The sequence below is a fragment of the Aquarana catesbeiana genome, linkage group LG03 (assembly GCF_042186555.1).
Source record: "Aquarana catesbeiana isolate 2022-GZ linkage group LG03, ASM4218655v1, whole genome shotgun sequence".
NCBI classification, from domain to species: Eukaryota; Metazoa; Chordata; class Amphibia; order Anura; family Ranidae; genus Aquarana; species Aquarana catesbeiana.
This window is the reverse complement of record NC_133326.1, coordinates 253608265-253635053: the sequence shown is the minus strand read 5'-3', so window position 1 is coordinate 253635053 and position 26789 is coordinate 253608265.

Genomic DNA, 26789 nt, shown 5'->3' with positions numbered 1-26789 from the left:
AATTAATGAAAAAAGTCAATACCCATCTTAAAGGCTTGCTCATAATATGTGGAGAGTTTAATGTTATCCCAGATCAAGAAATGGATTCTACGTCTCAACCAAAATGTAAAGTCACTACATTACTCCCCTCTATACATAATCACAACCTATATGATGCATGGCGATGCCTTCATGCTAGTGAAAAAGACTTCACCTTTTTTTCTCCACCGCATCAAATTTATACGAGGATTGACTTGTTCCTAATAGATCAACGGGTCCTATTCCAAACTACATCTGGTACTATCAACACAATAACCTGGTCTGACCATGCCTCTATTGTTCTTTCCATAGCTGACTTGGCATCCTCTAAACAGAAACCAATGTGGCGATTGAACCCCTTTTTATTACAGCAAGAGGAACACAGAGCAATTCTCAAAACCCGCCTAGAGGAATTATTTTCTCTCAATGAGGGCTCAGTCCAGGATCCTTTTATATTATGGAACGCCCATAAGGCGTATATGAGAGGGATATTGGTTCAATTGGGAGCAAGAGCAAAGAGGCAGAGGCAAAAACGGCTAGCAGATCTCACCAAAGAAATCTCAATTCTAGAAGCTCAAAATAAAAATATAACCACCCCTACTTTATCCAAAAAACTATCACAACTCAGACAGGATCTTAGACTAATTTTACTAGATAATTTTGAAAAAAACTCCCGAAGACTAAAAATGAACTATTATGTGCATGGTAATAGAGCAGGGAAATTACTAGCGCAAAACTTAAAAGGGCATAGATATATAACTAAAATACCTTATATAGTGCACCCAGGCACCAAACAAAAAGAATATCATCCACAGAAAATATCAGATGCTTTTAGTTTCTATTACGGAGTACTATATAATTTAAAAGACGACCCTAATACAATACAACCTAATATTGAAGATATCACTGACTTTCTTGCTTAAATAGACATACCAAAATTAACCAAAGCACAAACCCAATCTTTGAACCAACCGTTTACACTACAGGAAATCCAAAATGCTATAAAATCCCTCCCTTCAAACAAATCTCCGGGTCCTGAAGGATTTAGTGGGGAATATTATAGGGAATTCTCGACTTTTCTATCACCATACTTACTTCAAGTTTTTGAGTCTGCCGCTGCCTCTGCCTCTTTTCCTCCCGAAATGTTGGAAGCGTTGATTGTCACTTTGCCAAAACCAGGGAAGGATCCTAGCTCACCAACAAATTTTAGACCAATTTCACTTTTAAACATTGATTTAAAGATATATGCTAAGCTAGTAGCGATACGCCTTGTAACCATACTACCTAAACTCATACATCCTGATCAGACAGGCTTTACCCAAAACAGACAAACTTCAGATGCCACCCATAGACTCGTGAATATCATCCATATGGCAGAACTACAGAAAAGGCCTTCTCTGCTTCTCACGTTGGATGCAGAGAAGGCCTTTGATCACATACATTGGCGGTATTTGGCCGAGGTGTTACGGTCATTTGGGTTTGATGGTGGTATATTCACAGCTATAATGGCTCTATACTCTAAACCATCAGCCAGAGTATATATGTCTGGTGTTCTGTCTACACTCTATACCATATCAAACGGCACTAGGCAGGGGTGCCCACTATCGCCTTTAATTTTTAATCTTTTGATGGAACCCCTGGCCATTTATATTAGAAACCACCCTGTCATCAAAGGCTTTCCAACAGATGACGGGGACCACACTATCAGCTTATTTGCAGACGATATCATTTTGATTCTCACAGAAGTGGGTCCTTCCCTGGCAGCAGCACATGAGACCTTGAATATGTTTAATCGCATATCTTATTATAAGGTTAATGAAGGCAAATCCCATATACTTGGTTTAGGAATCGATAAACATATAGAAACCAGACTTAAGTCACAATATCCATATTCATGGAACACGGAGGGAATACAATACCTTGGTATAACTCTCACTGCAAAGACTGATCAACTGCTTGATGCAAACTATACCCCATTTATCACTCAACTCACCCCCAAATTAAATGCTATCTCCAGGACCGAATTGACATGGTCTGGAAGGTTAGCAGCATTTAAAATGAATATATTGCCACAATGTATCTATCTGTTCCGCACTCTCCTCATTCCAGTCCTAAACTCTTTTTTCTCTAAGGCACAGTCACTAATTAACAAATATCTATGGCAAGGAAAGAAGGCTAGATGTGCCTTCCAAAAACTGATCAAATCTAGGAATGTTGGAGGAGTAGGCCATGTCCTTATAAAGGACTATTATCAAGCAGCTATTCTAGCACAAATAGGCCAGTGGTTTACCCAAACCTATACACCCAGATGGTATGAATTAGAGAACTATCAGAGTCCAAAAAAAAAGGTGTTAGATCTACTCATGGCAAGTAACTTCCTGACACACTTGCCCAGAGACATCTCACCTACTATAGTAGCAGCACTTCAAGCTTGGAAAGTACTTCTGAGTACCTCCACAGATAATATTCCCTCCAAATCAACCCCCCTACCCATATTAAGCCTACAGCTCTTAATACCCAACTTAAACGTCAAACATTGGGGATCCAAAGGCATCGTTAATGTCACAGATCTCCAAATTGGCCCATCTCTTAAAACTTTTAGGACACTCCAAATAGAATATAACTTAAACAAAACTGACCTGTTTACATACCTCCAGATCTTACAATTGTTAGCAAAGATCACTAAACCATTCATTACACTACCCTGGAGGATTTATATCTAACAAATCCCACCACTATAATTAAAGGCATTTCTTTATTTTACAGCATTCTAAATCAAAAATCAATATTTACTAAATTGGCCTCCATGAGGACGTGGGAAATTGATATGTCGGTCACTTATTCTACTGAGCAATGGAAAAAAGGCGCTAGCATCCATTTATAAATCCACTAGAAGTGTTAATTTATGGGAACTATATCAAAAGATATTGTTAAGATGGTATTTACCACCCACAAGAATAGCAGGGTTCGACCCACAAACATCTCCACTATGCTGGATGTGGTCATAGAGGCTCACTAATCCACATATTCTGGAAGTGCCCACTATTACAACCCATATGATCATCCATTTTTAATATCATACACCAAATTATAGGAGCAAAGATCACCAAGAACCCAGAGTTGGCCATTTTATCCCTTGGGATAGAATTGATCCCTCCTCCACTAAGGAAAATAGTATCACACATACTATTAGCTATGCGATTGGAAATCGATAGACATTGGAAACAAAAGGCTGTACCAACCTTTACCGAAGTAATACGAACCACTAATCTGCACATATCTTATGAAATTATGTTTGCCGTATCTCAAAATACCACTCAATCATTACACACAACCTGGAAGCCCTGGTCAGATTGGTATAATTTAAATAAAGTTTAACATAAACCACCTAAACTCTAAACAAAATTATTACTCTATGTTCCTTTGTGCCAAACCAAACCATATCCCAATGTTTGTTACAAGTTCAACGTTAAATGAATAGTTTACTAGAAACTCTTTAAGAGAGAATACGCTGATTACATAGTATAACAGCCAGGATGACTATATATGGGGCGCCTGCTGTGTGGCGGTGGGCTGCACTCATCTGTCCCTATCCAAAACCTCAGCTTGTGCCCAGATGGGGCGGTGGAGGAGGGGGGGGACGGGGCCCATGCCATGGAGCGGAGGTCCCTTTCAAATGTATTATCGGGACCCTGGCTACATTTCAGGTTGTGGTCATGGATCTCCTAGTTAGCTAACTATTTCCTCTTGGCAGAGAACTAGCAATATGTACCTTACAAAGTGTAACTATACCAAAACACAGAACCTTTACAAATGCTCTGTCTTTATATGATGCATAATTTCTCTTTGTTTATTTTAATATTCTGTTTGTTATCCAATCTATTTGTGTTTTGTATTGGATTAAAAATATACCAATAAAAAATATTGAAATGAAATAAGGAAAAAAGTGATCTGGGAAAATAAATATGCATATGACTCCAGTCAGATCATAGAGACGATCAGTATGCACTCATCTGAAAAGAAATGCATAAAGCTAAGGACCATAGTGCTACTGGTGAACAAGAACCAAGAAATTTATAGAACATAATAAGTAGCCGGCGTTTTCCTCACCTGAAAGATGAGGTGGGAACACATGTATTGAGGCACTAATCATCTGTGCCCCCCCCCCCCAGTTGGGTATTAACCATTGCCCTGCAGTGTCGCAAAATATGCAGCTGTAGACCAATAATGTAGCCAGCAAGCCCAGGTTTTGTGAAATTGTGAGATTCTAACTTGAGAGATGTAAATCAGCTCCTCCATAGTTAGGATTTGATTAATGAGAGCAAACCATTCCACACCAGTAGGTAAGGTTTCAAATCTTCAATGGACAGGGACACATAGCCTCATGGCATTTACCATATGCATGGCAACGATTTGTGATATAGGCACCTTGAGAGGCTTGAGCGGTGTAAAAGGTATTGCGCAGGGAAAAAAGAACTGAATTTACCTGTTATGGTATAATTTCCTTATACATTTGTTGCAAAAATAGTCCTATAAAGTAAATGTGTTAGTCTGTTTATAACAGATTTATTTGTTCATGGCTCGATAAACAGTGTCAGCCTGCAATTGTTCCCACAACCTGTCTGTTAGCAATTTGGAATAGATAAACTCATTTTGGTGCTGCAATCTCTTGATGTGTACTTTTACATCAGATTTTCCATGCATGGGTTCAACTTTACAGAAAATACAAAGGAAATGGTCTCATTCACATGTGGCGTACAAAACTGTATCCTCGTGAAGAGCCGTGTTTACCCACACAGGTGTTCTGTGCATCCTCGTGTAGGGAATCCCATTGTTAAATCAATTAGGAATCAGAAGCTGCATGGACATGTGTGGGTGCACGGTCATGCAGCTTCCTGGTGACTTTAACCTGGTTAGACCCACAGTCTGTCACCACACCAACTGTATTAACTCCTGGCTAATCAGACTACTTTGACTACGTTTGCTGTTTTTACAGCCAGACAGGTTAGAGCAAAGACATACTACTTCACTACTAGTGTGCCTGTACATATGCTGCTGCCTCGTGCAACACAACTCTCCTAATGAGTGGGAACCCTGACTGGGCAGAGTGACTGCCTTTTGTGGAGCAACCTGCAACTCACACTCAGCCTCATACATAGTCAGTTACTTAATATATACATTTTGTATATTTGTCACCCTATAATAAAAAAGCAAAATAACATTTTATCTGTCCTTATATGTTGTTAAAAAAGTAAAAATTATGTAGAGTAGGCAAATGTGTGATAGAGTTATAGTGAAGTTAACCAACACATATTGATGAATCCCAAATTTGGCCTAGACTTCAATGACCTATGTTTAACAAGAGGGTTAAAAAATAAGAATAGAACTGATATATGGCTAATACTATTTACCTTCTTTACTGTTTCTTTTGAAAACCTCAATACATTTTTTGAACCAGAAAAAAAAGAATAGAAAGGCTTCTAAAATGTTAGAAATCGTAAGCTTGTTCATGGAAAATACATGGTCACAGGTGATGATCAGACCTTTATTTAAGAAGTTCACGGCTAAAGTTAACTATACAGAAAGGAGACGACATTGGAATTCTATTGTTATTTTTTCCACTGCACTTCATTAAGATTGAGTAAATTGGATCAATTTGAAAGCTGCAATGTGCCATAATGAAGAGGGACTGCTACATTATTAAGGCAACTTGAAGTTTTCTTCTGAAGCTGGACCAGGGAGATACAACTGTCACTTTTTCAGTTGACACAAAACCTAGTGCATTGGGCCTCAATGAAGAAAATCCAGCTACAGGAACTGTTCTACTAATAGAAGATTTTATTGCATTTTTCCATCGTGTCCATTTTTTTTTAATAATAATTATAAACTAAAATCATTCACATCTAAGACAAATGATGAGTAAAAATGATTTTCCTTATAAATAAACAGATTACTTTATCTAGCTAGAAAACATATACTCATAAGTAACACATGGGGTGAACACTAATATAACATATCACACATCTACATAATGATAAGAGAAAAGTAAACTTTTTGACCTGTCATGAAAGGGCTTTAATTGCCTATCTAGCCCTCTGAAAATTATAATTGCTTGACTGTCATGTCTATTCTCAGGCTTCAATACATCAGATATACACGTCAAAGACGTGTATATCCGTGCTTGAACTCACAACAAATACCCAGAAGCTGCTAGCACATTTGATGGTGACAAATTTCAACAATACATATAGGTTACAGCGCTTCTTAAGAAAGTCCTAATGTGAAAAAGGAGTTCCTTCAACAGAGTATAATGACAGTTTAGAAGGAGGATATGAGTCCGAGCTGGAGACTGCCACAGAACACACCACCACTTGCTGCATCTTACAAAATAAAAATTACCCCCTATTATGGAGGGTCAAACACGCTAAATGTATCCTTAAGGAGGCTCCCAGTGTGGCTCTCCTATTCTGGCATCAGATCGTGGTGATGTGGGTTTGAAGCATGGACCTTTTCAGTGGAGACGCCAGATGAGGAGAGCCACACTGGGAGCCTGCTTAAGGATACATTTAGCATGTTTGACCCTCCATAATAGGGGGTCATTTTTATCTGGAAAGAGGCAGTGAGTGGTGGTGTGTTCGGTGGTGGTCTCCAGCTCGGACTCCAGCTCAGCCCTTCCTTCTCTGTGCTGGCCGCTCAGCTGTCAGCTAATTGCCAGCTCCTATCTCTCCACAGTTACTCAGCTGTTGATGATATCCTGCTCATCAGTCCTGTCTACTTAAGCCGTCCAGTCCAGAGGAGCTCTGCCTTCGCTTTGATCAACATCACAGAATCTCCTGCGATCCTGTTCAAGACTTGCTTTGCTGACATCCCTTCTGGCTCCAGATCCTGCTTGCTGTTCCACTACATTGATCCCTGACTTCTGGCTTGGCTGACTATCCGTTCCGGTTACTGAACTTTGGCTATGTTTTGACTACGCTTGTTCTTTTTACTTTTATTATTAAACAAGTGTGATTTAACTGTACTTCTGTCTCGGCTTGATTTCATGGTTTCTGACAGTAGGCGAAGGCCATGAATTCAGAAGATGCAGTCAATCACTTGTTGGTAATATTTTTTCCAGATTGGATGAACTGGATCACCGCATGGATCAGTTTGCCATGGCATTACAAACGCTCCTGAGTCACACGGTTCACCTGGAATCTTCAACTGTGGCTGCCCCGGTACAACCTATGTTGCAGGCCAACCCTGCTGCTGCTCCAGTCTCTGTGCAGGCACCCACCTCGAGTATTACCTCTACAAGAGGTATGTCTGGTTCTGCTCCGCTTCCCCAGTGATTTGGGGGTGATCCAGTCCAATGCAGAGGGTTTCTCAATCAGGTTGAGATATACTTTGAAATACTGCCCCAGGCGTTTACCACAGACAGAAGCAAAGTAGGTTTCGTGATATCTTTGCTTTCTGAGAGAGCCTTGGCCTGGGCAAACCCTCTATGGGAGACGCAAAAACCTGTTGTCTTGAGCTAACCTGAGTTTGTGGCTTCGTTTAAAAGGGTATTTGACGTTCCTGCATGCTCCGCTTCTGCTGCCAAGTGCCTCATGTCCATCAAACAGAGTACGAGAACTGTTGCCGACTACGCCATTAAATTCCGTACTCTGGCAGCAGAGTTTGCGTGGAACAATGAGGCCCTTGTGGCTGCTTTTTTTCATTGTCTCTCGGATACAATCAAGGGTGAGATAGCAGTCCAAGATATACCCACTGAGCTGGAGAGGTTGATCACGTTTGCCATCCTCATTGACTCCAGACTCAGAGAAAGACTCTCTTTTAAGGAACGCTTGCGGAAGCCTCCTGTACATTTGTCTCCGAGCTTTGCAGTCCCACCCATGCCTCCCTCACCTCCCATGCCTCCTGGTACCATCGGTCAATGAAGGTGAACCAATGCACTTGGGTTTCACGCGTCTCTCTGCGGATGAGAGAACCCTTAGGAGGAGGGAGAGATTGTGCCTTTTTTGCAGCCAGGCAGGTCACTTTGTGAAGTCTTGTACTATCCGTCCAGGGAACACCAGAACCTTGAGGTCCTGTCACGGACAGACCTTTGGTGGCGTTGTTTCATTCCCAGTTATCCAGAAGGATAAGACCCTGGTTTTGGTCACCCTTTCTTGGGCTGAGTCGTCCTTCGAGATACAGGCTCTAATCAGATCTGGTGCTGCAGGCCTGTTCATTGATGGTGCCTTTGTATCGAAGCACTCGATTCCACTGCAGCTGCATGACACTCCACATGCCATTGAGGCTCTTGACGGGAGACCTTTACAGCCTGCCCATGTGACTCATGAGACGGTTAGGTTGTCCATGGGCGTAGGGGCTCTTCATCATGAGATAATCCAATTCCAAGTTATTTCCTCACCTAAGTTTCCCCTGGTTATTGGTTATCCTTGGTTACAGAGGCACAACTCCTCTTTTGATTGGCTCCGTGATGAGGTTCTCTCCTGGTCACTACAATGCAGTGAGACATGCTTCCAGAAGGTAGCCAAGGTCCTGTGCACCTCTTCACTCTCCTCCCTGCCGGAGGAGTACCGCGATTTTAGCGATGTCTTTGACAAAGGTCAAGCCGGTAGTTTGCCTCCACACCAGCCGTATGATTGCATAATTGACCTTCAACCTGGCGCCATACCCCCTCGTGGCTGGGTTTACCATTTGTCGGTCTTGCAGGATAAGGCCATGGAGGAGTATGTTGCAGATGCACTTTCTCGAGGTTTAATCCGCAAATCCTTGTCTCCTGCTGGTGCTGGTTCCTTCTTTGTGAAGAAGAAGAGTTTTGAACTGAGACCTTGTATTGATTATAGGGGTCTCAATCGTTTCACAATTAAGAATACCTATCCGATTCAGTTGATTACGGAGTTATTTGACTGCCTCAAGGGAGCAACGGTTTTCACAAAGCTTGATTTGAGAGGGGCATACAACCTTATGAGGATTAAGGAGGGTGGCGAGTGGAAAACTGCGTTTAATACCAGAACAGGCCATAATGAGTACCTCGTAATGCCTTTTGGCCTTTGTAACACCCCGGCAGTTTTCCAGGTATTTATTAACGATGTCCTCCGAGATTTGTTGCAGTTATATGTGGCGGTTTATCTCGACGATATCCTCCTATTTTCCAAGTCCCTGGAGAGCCACCACACAGATGTCTGTCGTGTGCTTCAGAAACTAAGAGAAGGATGTAAACTGAGGGAAGCCAGTGCAAAAAAAAGAAAAAAGACACCCCTGATAGTATCTTAGCAATCTGGCTATAAGATAGTTCTGCCTGCATTAGTGTACATAAAAATATTTGAATGTTTGTGTGACAGACTCACCCGGGACAGAGGCTATTGGAGGGGACTGAACGCAAGCCTCTTTCCCACCAATTATGGGCCCTGGATTTTCAATGGAACAATACTCTTTGTTGTGTAGAAGACATCCAGGTGAATTAGAAATCCAGTCTGAACTGCACTAATCGGACTCAGTCGTGTATATATGTATATATTGTATGTTGTTTGATTCTGTTGGGGACTCCTTGCTGTGGTCATTTGGGATTTGTGTCCCTGAAGAGGGAGGGGGGATTCCTCCAGCAGCCCCCTGCTGATAAGACTGAATTATACTGTTGGGACACATCCTGTGAGGAGATGCTGGTATCATCAACTCCAACTACCTGTGTTTATGTTAATTGAATGAGCTGATCACATTGTCCTCTATACAATGTAGGAGACGGGACGACTCCTATTGGAGCTACTGCTAATGTGAGAAAATGTCCTGTGATAATGAACTCAGTCTGGGCAAAAGGTCATGTCTCAGTCACCTAGGCTGTATAAAGGATTAGTTAATTAGCTCATGTTAATTAGGTTAATTAGGTTACGTTTGTATTGTTAGAGTAATATGAGCAGCAGGGTGGAACCTCGTCTTCTCCTCTATATAAGAATGTATTCTGGTTCTGAATAAAGTGAGTTCATGTTAGCAACAAGCAAGTGTCGCCTTGTTTTGTGCTCAGAGAGTTTGGAATATCTGATATCTGTATACAGACTGGGAGGAAGTGGTATATGTCGGAAGCACTCAAGCAGAGTGTGGGACGTTCCGTGACATTGGTGGCAAGCAGCGGGAAAGCTTCCTGCAGTCTGGGACATCCAAACCTCCAACTGGATCCAAGATCAGCATAGCAGACTTCAGTCACCCCAGCGGAAATATGGACCTGGCATCAGAGTTTCCGGGGCTGCTGCGGATCATCCTCTCAACATACATCAGGACTGTGTCTAAGGATGAATACCTGGAGCTCAGGCAGCAGATTCGGGTGGAGCTCTGGATTGGAGCCCTCCAGCTCGCTGGTATAAAACAGGGCAAGTGCTTTCCAACCCAAGAGCAATGGGCCAGTGACCAACGGGCATTGCGGATAGCATTCCTGGCAGAGCAGCCCCAGGAGCAATGGGTGACTGAGTTGGACAGGCTGGTCCAGCAGGAGATAGAGCTGGACAATCATTATCGGGCTCTGCAATGGCATGCAGAGCAGGGATATTTAGGGGAGACAACAGAATGCTCTCCGGAGGGATATGACTTTGGAGGCCCTGGATTGCTGAGGGAGAGCCTTACAGATCATTTTATGTTTGGCGATGAAGGGGAACCTGACCTTGAGGACCTGCGAGAATATAGAGAGGCTATGCTTGGTCTTGCAGGAGTCTCAGAGCTCAAACCTGATCTGGACCATTTGCTAAGGAAGGAACAGCATCTGGAAAGGGCATACAGGAAACTGCTAGAACACGTTCAGCAGCATGCCAGAGAATCGGCAGTGGAAAATCCGGAGATTGCCATCCCCAAACCTGAATTGCTGACCACAGGGCAGAGCTCTGCTAAATTCTGCCCAGCACTGATAACATCTTCTGGGTTCCATGGACAGGAGATGGTGAACCTCTATCCCCAGACACCAGTTATAGAGGTAGGGGATTTAATAGACTTTTCTGCTGAGGAAGAACCACCTAGCAAACCCCCAGAAGAAGTGCTGGCAACCGGACAGAGGGTCCAAGACCTCTGCCCCACACCTGTGGCAGTTTCGGAGGCTCAGGGTGAGAAGGTGGCAATCACATTCCAGCAGCAGATACAGGGGGAGAAGGGAGAGGAGGTGTTTGTTGTCCCTCCCCAACAGTTGGCCAGGGTGGAGGAAGCGGCCTTTCCTCCCCAGCAAAGATCCGTGCACCTGGGAGACAGTACCATAGACATGTCGTCCCAGCAGCCAGATGAGGGAATGGAAAAGAAAGCAGCCGGCTCCCCTTTCCAATGGCAGCTACACAGTTTGGGAGTGGAGGAAGCCAGCCTCCTGCCCCAACAGTTAGCCAGAGCGGAGGATGCGGAGTCCCCAGCAGAAGTGCTGGCAACAGAGCAGAGTGCTACCAACCTCTGCCCAGCACCGGCAACAACTGTGGAGTTCCAGGGAGCCGGGGCAGTTGGCCCCTCTCTCCGATGACAAGCTGATGTAGTGGAGCTGCTACTCCCAGCTGAATCGCTGGCAACAGGGCAGAGCACCGCTGGCCTCTGCCTAGCACCTAGTGTCTCTCTACAGCTTCAGGAAGCAGGGGTGATCGGCCCCTCTGCCCAGCAGCAGACCGAGCCCAGGAATGTTAAAAACAATCCAGCTGAAGCCCTGGCAGCCAGACAGAGAGTAAATGACCTCTGCCCCACACCTACTGAGGTCAACTATTCCTTGCAGCCAAGAAAGGAGATCATGCGGGAAGACTATGTGAGTTCACTCTGCCTGACTAACGCATGTCCAGACCAGGTGGAGGTCTGGGACCTTGTTAGTCAACCTTTGATGGGGGAGAAATGTGACAGACTAACCCGGGACAGAGGCTATTGGAGGGGACTGAACGCAAGCCTCTTGCCCACCGATTATGGGCCCTGGATTTTCAATGGAACAATACTCTTTGTGAGGTGAATTAGAAATCCAGTCTGAACTGTACCAATCAGACTCAGTCGCATATATATATATATATATATATATATAGTATGTTGTTTGATTCTGTTGGGAACTCCTTGCTGTGGTCATTTGGGATTTGTGTCCCTGAAGAGGGAGGGGGGATTCCTCCAGCAGCCCCCTGCTGATAAGACTGAATTATACTGTTGGGACACATCCTGTGAGGGGATGCTGGTGTCATCAACTCCAACTACTTGTGTTTATGTTAATTGAATGAGCTGATCACATTGTCCTCTATACAATGTAGGAGATGGGACGACTCCTATTGGAGCTGCTGCTATTGTGAGAAAATGTCCTGTGATAATGAACTCAGTCTGGGCAAAAGGTCATGTCTCAGTCACCTAGGCTGTATAAAGGATTAGTTAACCACTTGACGACCGCCTCATGCCAATGTACGTCGGCAAGGTGGCACGGACAGGCAGAATCACGTACATATACGTGATCTGCCTTCCGCGGGTGGGGGGTCCGATCGGACCCCCCCCCGCTGCCAGAGGCGGTCACCATTTCTTCCCGGGCGATGAGAGGTGAGGGGGAGGCCATTCATTCGTGGCCACCCCCTTCCGATCGCTCCCGGCGAATGAAAATCCTTCCTGTGCCTCTGTAATGTAAACAGAGGCACAGGAAGTGATGTCATCCCTCCTCGAGCCGGTCTTTTCGATCCGGCGCCGAGGAGAGAAGACATCCAAGTAAGTGTATCAACACAACACGTTCAGTAGAACACGCCAGGCACACTTTTTACCCCCCTTCACCCCCCGATCACCCCCCGATCACCCCCCTGTACCCCCTGTCACACTGACACCAATAGCAGTTTTTTTTTTGCATTGGTGTCAGTTTGTGACAGTTATAAGTGTTAGGGCAGTTAGGTTAGCCCCCTTTAGGTCTGGGGTACCCCCCTTTAGGTCCAGGGTACCCCCCTAACCCCCCAATAAAGGTTAACCCCTTGATCACCCCCCCGTCGCCAGTGTTACTAAGCGATTGTTTTTCTGATCGCTGTATTAGTGACACAGGTGACGCTAGTTAGGGAGGTAAGTATATAGGTTCGTTGTCAGTGTTTTATAGTGACAGGGACCCCCATATACTACCTACTAAAGGTTTTAACCTCCTGATTTCCCCCTAGTTAACCCTTTCACCAGCGATCACCGTATAAGTGTTACGGGTGACGCTGGTTAGTTAGTTTGTTTTTTATAGTTTTAGGGCACCCGCCGTTTATTACCTTATAAAGGTTTAACCCCCTAATTGCCCGGCTGTGATATAAGTTACGTTTTTAGGGTCAGATAAGGTCTGCGTCGCCCCAGGCAGCGTCAGGTTAGTGCCAGTACCGCTAACACCCATGCACGCAGCATACACCTCCCTTAGTGCTATAGTATCTGAGCGGATCGATATCTGATCCGATCAGATCTATACTAGCGTCCCCAGTGGTTTAGGGTTCCCATAAACGCAGTGTTAGTGGGATCAGCCCAGATACCTGCTAGCACCTGCATTTTGCCCCTCCGACCAGTCCAGCCCAGCCCACCCAAGTGCAGTATCGATCGATCACTGACACCTGCAAAACACTAAGCACACATAACTGCAGCGTTCGCAGAGTCAGGCTTGATCCTAACAGTTTTTTGGTAGCATTTTGAATCAGTCGCTGACAGTCAGGAGCTTTTTTGTCTGTGAGTCTCACTAGTGTACCCCTAAATTTAGAGCCCAAAATGGCAAATCGAAGGTACACTAGTGAAGAGGCCTATACATTTCTGAGCAGGACAGATAGTGAAGAGGAAGTCACTCATCTGTCAGATTCAGGCTCAGAATACGATCCTGTAGAGGACAGAGGCTCCATGACAGATAGCTCTGACGACGGAATTGTGGTCCCTGCTAAGGTCAGGTGTACCAGACCCCAATCTTCTTCTTCTGTCCTTGAAGTGCAAGAACTGCAGGGCTCTCGTATGGAGCAGAGAAGTACTAGTGCCGCTATTCCTTCTGGTGAACTGGCAAGCACCAGCGGCCTAGTACACCCTGGTAGTATATCCAGCACTGCAGTAACACTTGGTGACGTGGCGAGTCCCATAAGTGCAGTTCAAGCTGGCGAGGTGGCAAGCACAAGTAGTGTCCCGCTGCCACCAGGAAGACAAAGACAGGCCCATCGTGCCCATAGTGCCCTTCCTGCTGCATTCGCCAATCCGAATTGGGAACCCACCACTTCTGCAGCACCCGTACTTCCCCCTTTCACTGGCCAACCCGGAATTCAGGTGGAAACAGTTGACTTTTTTGATTTTTATTCGCTGTTTTTCACCGAAGATCTCTATAGATCTATTGTGGACCAAAGCAATTTATACGCTAGTCAATTCATCGCCGCTAATCACCAATTCTCCCTTGCCAGAGATTGGAGACCAATTACGGTCTCCGAATTTAAGATCTTTCTGGGCCTTTCCCTCAACATAGGCATAAATAAAAAGGGTAAGTTGCTGTCATATTGGTCCACTGACCCAATTTACCATATTCCCGTGTTCTCTGCTTCCATGGCCAGGGCACGATATGAGCAGATTTTGCGGTTCATGCACTTCAATGACAATGAACTCTGTTGTCCTCGTGGAGACCCTGGATACGATCGGCTCTACAAAATTCGGCCCCTCGTAAACCACTTCAACCAACGTTTTGCAGACTTGTTTACTCCCCATCAAGATGTCTGCATTGATGAGTCCCTGATTAAATTTTCTGGCCGCTTGTCATTCAAACAGTACCTTCCCAGCAAGCGTGCCAGATACGGGGTCAAGATGTATAAGCTCTGTGACAGGGCCACAGGCTATACATGTAGATTTATGGTTTACAAGGGCAAAGATAGTCACGTAGAGCCGACAAACTGCCCTGACTACATAGGAAGCGCTGGAAAGATAGTGTGGGACTTGGTGTCACCCTTATTTGGAAAGGGGTACCACTTGTATGTGGACAATTATTACACGAGCGCCACTTTTTAGTCACTTGTTTGATCAGCAGATTGGAGCATGTGGCACCGTGCGACCTAATCGCCGGGGCTTTCCCCAGCGGCTTGTAGATTCCCGTCTTAGGCTGGGGGAGAGAGCTTGCTTGAAGTGTAATAATTTGCTCGCTATGAAGTGGAGGGATAAGAAGAATGTTTTCGTTCTCACCTCCCTTCATGCAGAAACAACGGCCCAAATTACTACGGCGACTGGTGTTGTGGAGAAACCCCTCTGTGTCCACAAATATAACCAAAATATGGGAGGGGTGGACCTCAACGACCAGTTGTTGGCGCCGTACCTAGTTGCCCGTAAGGCCAGACGCTGATACAAAAAAGTGTCTGTTTATAAATTTCAATTGGCTTTGCTGAACGCTCATGTGCTATACAGAGCTTCAGGACGGACTGGATCCTTCCTTAAATTCCAGGAAGAGATCATCAGAGCCCTTCTGTATCCAGACGGTGCTCCACCTCACCATCCCCAACCAAATGCAGTAGGCCGGCTGCATGAGAGGCATTTTCCTAATGCCCTCCCGAGTACCCCTACCCAACGAGCCCCCCAAAAAAGATGTCGTGTCTGTAGCAAGCGCAGATTTAGGCGTGATACCCGGTGTTATTGTCCCTCCTGTCCTGGCAATCCTGGTCTTTGCATGGGTGAATGTTTTGAACGCTACCATACACTAGTTGAGTATTAGCGTAGGGTACAGCACTGCACAGACTAGGACACACTTTCACAGGGTCTCCCAAGATGCCATCGCATTTTGAGAGACCCAAACCTGGTACCAGTTACAAAAGTTAAAGTTACTAAAAAAAAGTGTAAAAAATAAATAAATAAATAAATAAAATAAAAAAAACACAAAAGAAATATAAAATAAAAAAAACAAAAATAGTTGTTGTTTTATTGTTCTCTCTCTCTCTATTCTCTCTCTATTGTTCTGCTCTTTTTTACTGTATTCTATTCTGCAATGTTTTATTGTTATTATGTTTTACCATGTTTGCTTTTCAATTTTTTTATACTTTACTGTTTACTGTGTTTTGTTGGTAACCATTTTATTGTTCTCAGGTACGCCATTCAGCTGCAGAGCGGATTTATTTATCTTGACAGCAACAGCGTTTGCTCCCACGATACATAAAGCCGTGACTCCAGCGCTGTCGGAGGTGATTTCACCACCACAGTTACATACTTCAGCATATATGCCGAAGCGTGGGGGCAGCAGTGGGTGGAGGAGCGATTTGCTCTTGCCTTTTGTGGGAGGATGCCCCCATGCTTCGGCATATATATTTTAGGCACAGGTTGCGTTAAATGTTTTATTTTTTACTATGTTTTTTTTTGTATTTGCTTTGCAGGTATGGTAAGTCTTACTGTTATACTGTAATGTTACTTTGTTTTATTGTTAACCATCATTTGCTTAGCAGGTACGCCATTCAGTTGCAGCGCGGATTTATTTATCTTGACAGCAACAGCGTTTGCTTCCACGATATATAAAGCCGTGACTCCAGCGCTGTCGGAGGTGATTTCACCACCACAGTTACATACTTCAGCATATATGCCGAAGCGTGGGGGCAGCAGTGGGTGGAGGAGCGATTTGCTCCTGCCTTTTGCGGGAGGATGCCCCCATGCTTCGGCATATATATATTTTAGGTAGGCACAGGTTGCGTTAAATGTTTTATTTTTTACTATTTTTTTTTGTATTTGCTTAGCAGGTATGGTAAGTATTACTGTTATACTGTAATGTTACTTTGTTTTTTGGTTAACCATCATTTGCTTAGCAGGTACGCCATTCAGTTGCAGCGCGGATTTATTTATCTTGACAGCAACAGCGTTTGCTCCCACGATATATAAAGCCGTGACTCCAGCGCTGTCGGAGGTGATTTCACCACCACAGGTACATACTTCAGCATATCTGCCGAAGCGTGGGGGCAGTAGTGGGTGGAGGAGCGATTTGCTCCTGCCTTTTGCGGGAGGATGCCCCCTTGCTTCGGCATATATAAATGGTGCATGTATGCCCATCATTAGAAGTGGGTGGATGAAGGGAGGTATTCTAATGGTGGGCATACCCACCGATCAATATCTTTTTTTCGTTCAGCCCACAGGCTGCATGAAAAAAAAGTTTACAATATATGCCCAACAAGGACCAGCAACATACTGGTATGTTGCTGGACTTTAAATGGTTATACCAGAATGATGCCTGCAGGTTTAGGTATCATCTTGGTATCATTCTTTTCAGCCACCGGTCGGCTTTCATGTAAAAGCAATCCTAGCGGCTAATTAGCCTCTAGACTGCTTTTACAAGCAGTGGGAGGGAATGACCCCCCCCGTCTTCCATGTTTTTCCCTGGCTCTCCTGTCCCAACAGGGAACCTGAAAATGCAGCTGGTGATTCGGCCAGCTGACCATAGAGCTAATCAGAGACCAGAATGGCCTAAGAAACCGGAAGCTACGAGCATTTCATGACTTAGATTTCGCCGGATGTAAACAGCGCCATTGGGAAAGCATTTTATCACACCGATCTTGGTGTGGTCAGATAGTTTGAGGGCAGAGGAGAGATCTAGGGTCTAATAGACCCCAATTTAAAAAAAAAAGAGTACCTGTCACTACCTATTGCTATCGTAGGGGATATTTACATTCCCTGAGATAACAATAAAAACTATTAAAAAACATAAAAATGAAAGGAAAAGTTTAAAAATAAGATAAAAAAATCAAAAAAATAACAGAGAAAAAAAAAAAAAAGCACCCCGGTCTGGCATCAAATGTAAACAGCAATTGCACCATGCATGTGAGGTATCACCGCAAAGGTCAGATCGAGGGCAGTAATTTTAGCAGTAGACCTCCTCTGTAAATCTAAAGTGGTAACCTGTAAAGGCTTTTAAAGCTTTTAAAAATGTATTTAGTTTGTCGCCACTGCACGTTTGTGCGCAATTTTAAAGCATGTCATGTTTGGTACCCATGTACTCGGCCTAAGATCATCTTTTTTATTTCATCAAACATTTGGGCAATATAGTGTGTTTTAGTGCAATAACATTTTAAAAAGTGTGTTTTTTCCCCAAAAAATGCGTTTGAAAAATCGCTGCGCAATTACTGTGTAAAAAAAAAAATGAAACACCCACCATTTTAATCTGTAGGGCATTTGCTTTAAAAAAATATATAATGTTTGGGGGTTCAAAGTAATTTTCTTGCAAAAAAAATAATTTTTTCATGTAATCAAAAAGTGTCAGAAAGGGCTTTGTCTTCAAGTGGTTAGAAGAGTGGGTGATGTGTGACATAAGCTTCTAAATGTTGTGCATAAAATGCCAGGACAGTTCAAAACCCCCCCCAAATGACCCCATTTTGGAAAGTAGACACCCCAAACTATTTGCTGAGAGGTATGTCGAGTCCATGGAATATTTTATATTGTGACACAAGTTGCGGGAAAAAGACAAATTTTTTTTTTTTTATGCACAAAGTAGTCACTAAATGATATATTGCTCAAACATGCCATGGGAATATGTGAAAGTACACCCCAAAATAAATTCTGTTGCTTCTCCTGAGTACAGGGATACCACATGTGTGAGACTTTTTGGGAGCCTAGCCGCCTACGGGACCCCAAAATCCAAGCACCGACTTCAGGTTTTCTAAGGGCATAAATTTTTGATTTCACTCTTCACTGCCTATCACAGTTTCGGACGCCATGGAATGCCCAGATGGCACAACCCCCCCCCCCCCCAAATGACCCCATTTTGGAAAATAGACACCCCAAGCTATTTGCTGAGAGGTATAGTGAGTATTTTGCAGACCTCACTTTTTGTCACAAACTTTTGAAAATTGAAAAAAGAAAAAAAAATACATTTTTCTTGTCTTTCTTCATTTTCAAAAACAAATGAGAGCTGCAAAATACTCACCATTAGGGATGAGCCGAACACCCCCCGGTTCGGTTCGCACCAGAACCTGCGAACGGACCGAAAGTTCGCACGAACGTTAGAACCCCATTGACGTCTATGGGACTCGAACGTTCGAAATCAAAAGTGCTCATTTTAAAGGCTAATTTGCATGGTATTGTCCTAAAAAGGGTTAGGGGACCCGGGTCCTACCCCAGGGGACATGTATCAATGCAAAAAAAACTTTTAAAAACGGCTGTTTTTTCGGGAGCAGTGATTTTAATGATGCTTAAATTAAAAAAAAAAAAAAAGTGAAATATTCCTTTAAATATCGTACCTGAGGGGTGTCTATAGTATGCCTGTAAAGTGACGCGTGTTTCCCGTGTTTAGAACAGTCCCTGCACCAAATGTCATTTTTAAAGGAAAAAATCTCATTTAAAACTGCTTGCGGGTTTAATGTAATGTCGGGTCCTGGCAATATGGATGAAAATCAGTGAGACAAACGGCATGGGTACCCCCCAGTCCATTACCAGGCCCTTTGGGTCTTGTATGGATATTAAGGGGAACCCCGCACCCAAATTAAAATAAGGAAAGGTGTGGGGCCACCAGGCCCTATATACTCTGAACAGCAGTATACAGGCTGTAGGTTTGTTGTTAAGTAGAATCTCTTTGTAATTTTGAACGGGTACATTTTTAACGTGTTTAGCTCCAGCCAAAAAATCTTTTTTAAGCTTTTTGGAAAACATAGGGAAGGGTTATCACCCCTGTGACATTTGTTTTGCTGTCTTTCCTCCTCTTCAGAAGATTTCACCTCACTTTTTGTCCCAATGGATTGGAAAGCATCAGTGGAAAGGAGAAATGTTTTTCCCATATTAACTCTTACAGGAGAGAATTTCCCTTCCTAGGGGTAGATTTATTCTCACTTCCTGTTGTCTCCTTCCGTTTGCAAGTAGGAGTCGTTTGTAAGTTAGTTGTTTGAAAGTAGGGTCCTGCCCTATATACTCAGCAGAAATTTGGGCCTTAGGTGTTGCTGTGGCCACAACACTGTAAGCCCTCACAGGGCTCTGCTGTGAAATATTAGATCAAGAATTGTAATTACATGCCCCTGTTGAACAGGAGCTGAAAAATTAGGCCTTAGCACTGGTGCTGGTGCCACAACACTGCAACCCCTCACAGACACTCTAGTTGGAATGCAGGAACGAGCCCTGCTGCAAAGTATTGCATCAAAAATTGTAATTACACGCCCCTGTTAAACAAGGACTGAAAAATTGGGCCTTAGGCACTGGTGCTGGTGCCACAACACTGCAACCCCTCACAGACACTCTAGTTGGAATGCAGAAACGAGCCCTGCTGCAAAGTATTACATCAAAAATCGTAATTACATGCCCCTGTTAAACAGGGGCTGAAAAATTGTGCCTTAGGCACTGGTGGTGGCACCCAGAACCAAAAATGTTCTTACAAGCTATCAGCGTGATGATTGAGGAGGAAGAGGATAATTACTCAGGGATAGTCACTCAGCATCAGCATAGGCAGTCTTTGAAGGGATCTGAGATTTCAAAAAAAATTATTCGGTTACATCAGCATCAGGTGCTTGGTAGCTGGTGGTGATCCAAGACTCATTCATTTTTATGAAGGTCAGTCGATCGACCGAGTCAGTGGACAGACGCACCCTGTGATCGGTTACCATGCCTCCAGCAGCACTGAATGTGCATTCCGAAAGAACGCTGGATGCAGGACAGGCCAGTAGCTCAATTGCATACTGTGCAAGCTCTGGCCAGTGATCCATCCTCAAGACCCAGTAACCCAGAGGATTTTCGGTGGGAAAGGTGTCCAAGTCTGATCTTGCCCCTAGGTATTCCTGCACCATGTAAAACAGACGCTGGCGATGGTTGCTGGAACCGATCATACCTTGGGGCTGCGGACCAAAAAATAGTCTGAACGCATGGGTCAGACGGCCACCTTCTGCACCGCTCCTTCTTTGACTGACCGAAGCCTCGGCAACACGTTGTCCAGAAACAGGAGTTTGTAACCTCCCAGTCTCTGGGAACGCGTTGCACAGACCTTTCTGCAAGTCCTCCCGAAGATGCTTCATCCTCTGCTCCCTCTGCGACGGCAAGATAAGGTCCGCAACCTTACCCTTGTAACGTGGATCAAGGAGGGTTGCCAGCCAGTATTGGTCCTTCTCCTTGATACCACGAATACGAGGATCCTTACGCAGGCTTTGCAGGATCAGGGAGGCCATGCAGCGTAGGTTTACTGAGGCATTCGGTCCGGAGTCCTCTGGGTCACTAAGGACGACATGGTCCGCAGCCACCTCCTCCCAGCCACGTACAAGTCCATGTGTTTCTTGGGACTGATCCCTTAAAGACTGCTGCTGATGCTGAGTGCCAGGCTCCACCTCCATACTGACACAATCTTCCTCCTCCTCCTCCTCCTCTTCCTCCTCATCCTCTTCCTGTGTGATCGGCGGGCACGCAGGAACACTGTCTGGATAAAGGGGGCCTTGAGAGCTAAGGAAGTCCTCCTCTTCCTGCCTCTGTTCTGCCTCAAGTGCCCTGTCCATTATTCCACGCAGCGTGTGCTCCAACAGGTGGACAAGGGGGACAGTGTCACTGATGCATGCACTGTCACTGCTCACCATCCTCGTGGCCTCCTCAAATGGTGACAAGACAGTGCATGCATCCCTGATCATGGCCCACTGGCGTGGGGAAAAAAAACCAAGCTCCCCTGACCCTGTCCTGGTGCCATAGTCGCACAGGTACTCATTGATGGCCCTCTGCTGCGTGTGCAGCCGCTGCAGCATGGCCAACGTTGAGTTCCACCTGGTGGGCATGTCACAGATTAGGCAGTTCTTGGGCAGGTTAAACTCCTTTTGGAGGTCCGTCAGCCGAGCACTGGCATTATATGACCGGCGGAAATGCACACAGACTTTCCTGGCCTGCCTCAGGACATCCTGTAAGCCCGGGTACCTGCCCAAGAACCGCTGCACCACCAAGTTAAGGACGTGAGCCAAACAGGGCACATGGGTCATTTGTCCCTGTCGGAGGGCAGAGAGAAGGTTGGTGCCATTGTCGCAAACCACCATTCCTGCCTTAAGTTGGCGTGGCGTCAACCACCTCTGAACCTGCCCCTGCAGAGCTGACAGAACCTCTGCCCCAGTGTGGCTCCTGTCCCCCAAGCACACCAGCTCAAGCACCGCATGGCATCTTTTGGCCTGCGTACTTGCGTAGCCCCTTGAACGACTACGGAGCACCGCTGGTTCCGAGGAAGAGGCCATGGAGGAAGAAGAAGAGGAGGGGGTGGAGGAGAGAGGTGTGTCACAATCATTAGCATTTTGGAGGCGTGGTGGCGGAACAACCTCCAACACTACTGCACCTTGTCCTGCATCCTTCCCAGCTGCCAGCAGAGTCACCCAATGTGCCGTGAAACTTAGGTAACGTCCCTGTCCATGCCTGCTGGACCATGAGTCAGCGGTAATATGCACCTTACCGCTGACCGCCCTGTTCAGCGAGGCATGGACATTGCCTTCCACATGCTGGTAGAGAGCCGGAATCGCCTTCCGTGAGAAAAAGTGGCGTTTGGGTACCTGCCACTGAGGAACCGCACATTCCACAAACTCACGGAAGGGGGCAGAGTCTACCAACTGAAAAGGCAGCAGTTGAAGTGCTAGCAATTTTGCCAAGCTAGCATTCAACCGTTGGGCATGTGGATGGCTGGGAGCAAACTTCTTTCGGCGGTGCAGCAGCTGGGGCAGGGAAATTTGCCTGGTACAATCTGACATCGGTGTACCAAAATCAGATTGCCCACAAGTACGTGGCTGTGACACACCTAATTCTACACCTTCATTCCTCTCAGTGCAGGTCTCAGAGAGGACTGAAGGTCTAGTGGGGTTGGAAATCTCAGCTGATGAGGAGCAAGCAGAGGTCCTCTTTGTTCTTTGGTGTGGGTCTTTTAGATACGCTTGCCAACGAACTGCATGGCAGGTCAACATATGTCTGGTCAAGCATGTGGTACCCAAGCGGGAGATGTTTTGGCCACGCGAGATACGCTTGAGACAAATAGCAGCGGTGCGATCTGATGCACTCATCTCAAAAAAGGCCCACACCAAAGAACTTTTTGAATAACGCGCAGAGACTGCAGCGCCCTGCACATGTTGAGCTTTGGGGTGTGATGCAGTCAATGTGCTGCCCTTAGGCTGGCCCCTGGAGGGCATCCTGCCTCGTTGGTGATGTGCCGCCTCCTCCTCCTCCTCCTCTCTCCTATCAGGCACCCACGTTGAGTCAGTGACCTCATCATCCCCTCCCTCCTCATCACTGGAGCAAACCTGGCAGTATGCTGCAGCAGGGGGAGCATGACTGCCAGATTGCTGTCCTTCTTGGGCACCCCCTCTGTCCGTGCTCGTGTTACTGCCTTCATCGAGCTCAGTATCATCATCAGAGCCTTCCAAACGCTGGGCATCCTCCTGGAGCATGTACCCAACACTGTGGTCAAACAGTTCGAGGGACTCCTCAGGAGGACATGGTGGGGCTAGGGAAGGAGTCACTGATGACATTGAGCCGAGGGAAGAGGCCGCTGCTTTGCCAGACAAAGTACCCTGGGCATGGGTGAGAGAGGATGAGGAGGATGAGGACGGCTTGGTCATCCACTCGACCAAGTCTTCCGCATGTTGCGGCTCAACATGGCCAGCTGCCGAAAAAAAGGCCAAGCGTGTCCCATGGCCACGTGCTGATGAGGATGCACCGTCTCCACGACCAGCACTAGACACAGAGCCTGCTTGCCCTCTCTTATTGGCTTGTGACTGTCTGCCTCTCCTTCTTGGCCTTCCAGACATACTAATGGCCTGTAGCTGCACTAAGCTGGGATATATATATATATATATATATATATATATATATATATATATATATATGTACTGATACTGCAGCTAGCAAAATCAACTGCCTGCCTGTAGTATGAGAACACCACCAACCTTCTACAGGTAGCTTTAGCTGAACACTGTGAGGTGGACGCACCCCACTAACTTGTAGGTTTAGCAGAACACTGTGAGCAGGACGCACTGCACTAACTGTAAATAGTCTAGCTGCCTGACTGTGGTACTAATAGGATCAAAAGAACACCAGCAATTTTCTTCAGGTAGCTGTATTTACTGTAACAAGACAAGCCTGCCTGTCAGTAAGAAGATAACAGAAATGGATCTAGCTGAACACTGTGAGCAGGACGCACCCCACTAGCTTGTAGGTTTAGCTGAACACTGTGAGGTGGACGCACCCCACTAACTTGTAGGTTTAGCTGAACACTGTGAGCAGGACGCACCCCACTAACTTGTAGGTTTAGCAGAACACTGTGAGCAGGACGCACTGCACTAACTGTAAATAGTCTAGCTGTCTGACTGTGGTACTAATAGGATCAAAAGAACATCAGTAATTTTCTTTAAAATACTGTAACAAGACAAGCCTGCCTGTCAGTAAGAAGATAACAGGAACGGATCTAGCTGAACACTGTGAGCAGGATGCACCCCACTAGCTTGTAGGTTTAGCTGAACACTGTGAGGTGGACGCACCCCACTAACTTGTAGGTTTAGCTGAACACTGTGAGAAGACGCACCCCACTAACTTGTAGGTTTAGCAGAACACTGTGAGCAGGACGCACTGCACTAACTGTAAATAGTCTAGCTGCCTGACTGTGGTACTAATAGGATCAAAAGAACACCAGCAATTTTCTTTAAAATACTGTAACAAGACAAGCCTGCCTGTCAGTAAGAAGATAACAGGAACGGATCTAGCTGAACACTGTGAGCAGGAGGCACCCCACTAGCTTGTAGGTTTAGCTGAACACTGTGAGGTGGATGCACCCCACTAACTTGTAGGTTTAGCTGAACACTGTGAGCAGGACGCACCCCACTAACTTGTAGGTTTAGCAGAACACTGTGAGCAGGACGCACTGCACTAACTGTAAATAGTCTAGCTACCTGACTGTGGTACTAATAGGATCAAAAGAACACCAGCAATTTTCTTCAGGTAGCTGTTTTTACTGTAACAAGACAAGCCTGCCTGTCAGTAAGAAGATAACAGGAACGGATCTAGCTGAACACTGTGAGCAGGACGCACCCCACTAGCTTGTAGGTTTAGCTGAACACTGTGAGGTGGACACACCCCACTAACTTGTAGGTTTAGCTGAACACTGTGAGCAGGCCGCACCCCACTAACTTGTAGGTTTAGCAGAACACTGTGAGCAGGACGCACTGCACTAACTGTAAATAGTCTAGCTGCCTGACTGTGGTACTAATAGGATCAAAAGAACACCAGCAATTTTCTTTAAAATACTGTAACAAGACAAGCCTGCCTGTCAGTAAGAAGATAACAGGAACGGATCTAGCTGAACACTGTGAGCAGGACGCACCCCACTAGCTTGTAGATTTAGCTGAACACTGTGAGGTGGACGCACCCCACTAACTTGTAGGTTTAGCTGAACACTGTGAGCAGGACGCACCCCACTAACTTGTAGGTTTAGCAGAACACTGTGAGCAGGACGCACTGCACTAACTGTAAATAGTCTAGCTGCCTGACTGTGGTACTAATAGGATCAAAAGAACACCAGCAATTTTCTCCAGGTAGCTGTATTTACTGTAACAAGACAAGCCTGCCTGTCAGTAAGAAGATAACAGAAACGGATCTAGCTGAACACTGTGAGCAGGACGCACCCCACTAGCTTGTAGGTTTAGCTGAACACTGTGAGGTGGACGCACCCCACTAACTTGTAGGTTTAGCTGAACACTGTGAGCAGGACGCACCCCACTAACTTGTAGGTTTAGCAGAACACTGTGTGCAGGACGCACTGCACTAACTGTAAATAGTCTAGCTGCCTGACTGTGGTACTAATAGGATCAAAAGAACACCAGCAATTTTCTTCAGGTAGCTGTATTTACTGTAACAAGACAAGCCTGCCTGTCAGTAAGAAGATAACAGAAACGGATCTAGCTGAACACTGTGAGCAGGACGCACCCCACTAGCTTGTAGGTTTAGCTGAACACTGTGAGGTGGATGCACCCCACTAACTTGTAGGTTTAGCTGAACACTGTGAGCAGGACGCACCCCACTAACTTGTAGGTTTAGCAGAACACTGTGAGCAGGATGCACTGCACTAACTGTAAATAGTCTAGCTGCCTGACTGTGGTACTAATAGGATCGAAAGAACACCAGCAATTTTCTTCAGGTAGCTGTATTTACTGTAACAAGACAAGCCTGCCTGTCAGTAAGAAGGTAACAGAAACGGATCTAGCTGAACACTGTGAGCAGGACGCACCCCACTAGCTTGTAGGTTTAGCTGAACACTGTGAGGTGGACGCACCCCACTAACTTGTAGGTTTAGCTGAACACTGTGAGCAGGACGCACCCCACTTACTTGTAGGTTTAGCAGAACACTGTGGGCAGGACGCACTGCAATAACTGTAAATAGTCTAGCTGCCTGACTGTGGTACTAATAGGATCAAAAGAACACCAGTAATTTTCTTCAAAATACTGTAACAAGACAAGCCTGCCTGTCAGTAGGAATATAACAGGAACGGATCTAGCTGAACACTGTGAGCAGGACGCACTGCACTAAATGTAAATAGTCTAGAAGATAACAGGAACGGATCTAGCTAAACTGAATACAGTGTATATATATATATATATATATATATATATATATATATATGCAACACCTGGGATGCATATATATACACAATACACTTTAAGTGCAGCTAACTGACTGACTGTCCTGCCTAATCTAGCTAACTCAAATGAAATGACACTGTCTCTCTCTCTCTCTAAACACACCGGAACACACTGCACAGGGCCGCCGTGCAGGCGGCCTTATATAGTGTGGGGCATGTACTAAATCCCCTGAGCCATAATTGGCCTAAGCCTCGTTGGCTTTGGCCAATTATGGCTCTCTGTTAAGGCGGCGCTGTGATTGGCCAAGCATGCGGGTCATAGTGCATGCT